Below are 4,560 nucleotides of genomic sequence, written 5' to 3'. Positions count from 1 at the left end.
AACAAATTCATCTATGTTACTGTAAAATAAGATGCCCCCATTGTTCTGCCTATACTTTTGATGTTAACAAACATCGCTCCCATTTTGTGGTCATAGTGTTTATCGACGTGATGGTGATATTTTTTTCCGAATGAAGATATTATTTACTACAACCCATGTAATGTTTATGAAAATTTCGTCCTCGACCAAGTAAACTGATTAATCACGACTAACGTTGGTAATTGACATGAATGTTGTAATGGGTACGCTTGCACTCTGAGTTCACAGAATATCTTTTGAGACAGTATTCTGCAAAAACTATTTATATTAACCTATACCCAATCAACAACAGTTACGTTCATATATGAGATGCGGTTGAGATAACGCTTTCTTATTGCCACGACGAACAGAATAGCTCGTCGTGTTTCGTGTCTGATATCCCACCACTCCATCGTTATGAAGACAGCCTCGAAGGATGACAACGATAATATTTGTGCGATACATGAGTACACCGGGCAATCAATTAGTAGCCACCCAGGAGACATCTATCCACAGCTGTGTAGCACCACCTCTAGCCTTGCTAGTGGACTCAATTCAGAGGGGAAGAGAGTCCAGCAGGTTTCTTCAGTATCTCCAGCTGCAGTCACTCAATGATGATTAGATCACATAGAACTAAGAAATTGCGGGGATGTTGACTGTTACCGTTCACTGCTGTTCCGCATGGTTTGAGACATTTTGCTATAGAAATAGGATCGAGCTATTTAGCGGGCCAATCGAGTGTGCCTGAGTGTTCATCAGAGAAGGAGGGTATGAATGAAGCACATGTCTTGTTGGAAGACAGGGTTGAACATGTTGAAGAAAAGGCAACACTTGGTCATTAGGACTGTTGAAATAAACCTCCTGATTCATGTTCACGGTTACTTACGTGAGTGGTCTCCACTCATGGTAGAAAAAAACACGTCCCGTAGCTTTACAGAACCATCACAGCCTAAACTACATTCTCCATAATCTGGGGCCGTTGGTGCACTCGGCCCATTGCGTCAGTTCAAAAGACGCATAATCACGGTTCGTCGGACCACACTTCGCTCCTACAGTCACCTACTGCCCAATTTCCGTGTTGTCTGGGCCGCTGAAGAAGTGCAGCTTGACGAGGAGCTGTGTGAGCAATAGCCTGTTTTGAGGTACTCCCTAGTTAATATCCATAGCATGCAGTTTCCTTCACAGTATTCGCTCGGAAATGATCGAGATGGATCTGTGTTCACTGTCAGCAGCAATTCCTGGCGGATGTGAAACGGATTGTCATGGACAAGGCGTGACACTCGTCTCTGGTCTTTGTTATGTAGGACCTCAATACAATCACACCATGTTACATGTCTGTGAATGGTAACCCAGTCTTTCTTTGCAGACACACTGAACAGAACACATTGATACACGAAGTCTTACAACTTCATTCAAGGATGTTCATAGGCACATCCATACACAACTGTTCCTATGTGAAGTTCTTTCGCATCTCAATCTCGACCCATCTGTACAAAAACGACTGACACGCACACACCTCTTCATGGTGAGCTCAGTAGCACCATCGACAGCCGCAACACCAGGGATGGCGTCAAACACGCAGATCTGAACTTTTCCGTGAGTAGTTAAAAAGAAAAATGCCATGAACTCACAGCAAGTTAAGTTTTTTCTTTAACGTGTACCAAGAGACGCGCTTCGCCTTATTTACAATGCACATTCAGTGTGTGTCCTGAAATATTACACTATTTTATTGGTTAGAAGTATAAGTTATCGTCTGCACATATAGGTTACAGATTCAAAACAGTTCATTGAAGTTCTTATAATAAAATGAAAAGGCACCTACAGACCAACCTCTAATTCATTGTTTGTAAGATAAACAGTTTTCAACCATAATTAAATTTTCCTAGGAACATTTGAGTCTGATCGTTATCTACAATAATGATGGAAGCAGAAGAAGTAGATTAAAATTTGTGTTATGGTGGGGACTTGAAACCAGGTCTCTTTACTTATTTGGTAGGAATACTACCATTACACCATCACAGCACTATAGTAACATTGCTGCATGCCCTCCCAAAACAAGGTGAAATTCGGTTCAAGAAGGGGAAAATAAGTTGAAGATGTTAGTTATAGTTTGTGTTGGGGAGGGTACTGGTGCGTGTGTATTGAACCAGGGACCTAGAAACGACGGAGAGGCTTCGTCCCGTCGTATCCCTGAGTGGTTCACAACCCCACAACAGGCCACAGCAGTCCACCCGCCCCACACCGAACCCAGGGTTATTGGGCCGTTCGGCCCCCAGTGGACCCCCTCGAGAACGTCTCATACCAGACGAGTGTAACCCCAAATGTTGGGTGGTAGAGTAATTATGGTGTACGCGTTCGTGAAGACAGTGTTTGCGCAGCAATCGCCGACATAGTGTAACTGAGGCGGAATAAGAGGAACCAGACCGCATTCGCCGAGGCAGGTGGAAAACCGCCTTAAAAACTATCCACAGGCTGACCGGCAAACCGGACCTCGACACTAGTCCGACGGGCGGATTCGTGCTTGGGACCGGCACTCCTTCCCGCTCGGGAAGCAGCGCGTTAGAGCGCGCGGCTAGCCTGGCGGACTGAGGGTCATGGACTTGGGGAGACCATGTAGCGCTCTGACCTATATTGCTTTGATGGTATGATGGATAGCATTCCTGCCCAGTAAACAAGGAGACCTAGGTTCAAGTCCTGATTATAGCACAAATTTTAATGATTTATTCAGCTCCCATCATTACCACAGTTTTAACCAGTTTGCCACATGAGAGAAAGGTGCCTGGCTCACCAACGACGAATTAGACGTTGCTCTGTAAATACCTTGCAGTGTTAAAAAAAATCTTCAATGAACTGATTTAAATCTATTCCCTATATGTGCAAACCATAGCTTGTATATAGAAACCAAAAAATCGTGTAATATTTCAGGACAGCCACTGAAGATCCCTTGTAAAAGAGTGCACAAGTTAATCAAAAACCTTAACGTGCAGGAAGCATAAGGCGTTTTTCTTATAACTACTTCAATTTTCATACAGCTGCTGCAAAAACGACCACCATAAGGAACTTGTTTTCCTTCTGTATTAATGCAATTTTGTAAAACAATTATTTAGCTCGGAAATTACCTTCAAGCAGAAAATACAGTTTTACATGAAAACGAGATATGATTTGAATAGCGATAGGGAGAGTAAACGTAGATAAAAGCTCAACAACAAGAAGAAAACAACCACTTGGTCGTAATGCCTCTGATACTTCAACATGAATTGTGAAATATTAGCTCCAACTTTCAGAGATCAACAAATAGAACCTTACAAGCTCTGTTAACTTCGGAAATGTGTCTTAGTAACAGTTGCTCATTGTTGTTTAACAACTTGAAAGTCAGGTTGCCGTCCATGGGGTGCGTGCACGCAACGACTGTGGTTATATTGGTTAGATAGAGCAGCAATCAGTCGTAGAATTAAGTTGCTTTAATAAGACATTTGTAGTCACAACGCAGATCAGATTTCGACCTATGTCAGGTCATAATCAATGCAGTGCGGAATTGTAGTAGTTGTTCGTGCTCAAGTGAATGCTTACACAGTTCAACCATTACATAGCAGATCCTATGGATTATGTGAGGTCGTTGAGCGACATCCTCCAAAATTATGTGGCTGCCGTCACACATGATAAGTTTGTTTTTTAAGAAAAGGCGATATTAAATTGACTGAAGCTATAATTGAAAGCGAAGAGAAATGAAATACACAATTCAGTCCTGGTAGATTTGTTGTCATTTTGAAGTAGACTAAATTTAAATGCTTTCAAAACAACATGGCCGTAAATAATTAAAAGAATGGTCAAATCTGGTGTGAAATGATTTTTGAAGGGTAAGAAATGGAACAGATTAGGGAAACATTTCACACGTCTTTAAATGATGCTCAAAATAGTAGGCAGAAAGTGAGATGCGTCAAGCGTTTGTGTAATGTGTTTTATTTCGTATTTATAGAGAAATCATTTCACAGGACATTCCACCATATCTACCAATTTATTTTTTATTTTTATTTTCTATTTTTTCAGATTGTATGAAATATGATGTATTCAAATATAGATCAGTATCTACTACAATTATAAAGGGCGTACAACAAGAAACGAGCCGGAGGCATAATTACAGAAACCAGTACCTGTATGTTAGAAGTATTGATCCTGGCTGTTGAGACACTTGTCCCACTCTGACACAAGGTAGTGAATGGCTGTCTCATAAAATTCCCGGGGCTGCGATGTTAACCAGTTCCGCACGTACAGCTGGATGTCATCCGCCGAGGTGAATCGTTTGCCCCTCAGAGGCTTTCCAAGGGTACCAAAACTGGCGTAATCAAAGGGAGAGAGGTCCGGACGTATTGAGGGTGACCGAGAACCTCTCATTTGAATTTCTGCAGGAGTGCTGCGACTGTGTCGGCCTTATGAGGCTTTGCATTGTCGTGGAGCAGAATGACACCACAGGTGACATTGCTGGTCGTTTTGATTTGATCGCTTGGCGAAGGGTGGTCGAGGTTTGCGAGTAACGCTGGGAAT

Source organism: Schistocerca americana, chromosome 3, assembly GCF_021461395.2.
Source record: "Schistocerca americana isolate TAMUIC-IGC-003095 chromosome 3, iqSchAmer2.1, whole genome shotgun sequence".
Classification (NCBI taxonomy): Eukaryota; Metazoa; Arthropoda; class Insecta; order Orthoptera; family Acrididae; genus Schistocerca; species Schistocerca americana.
The sequence above is the reverse complement of the archived record's forward strand: the minus strand, read 5'-3'. Positions refer to the sequence as shown.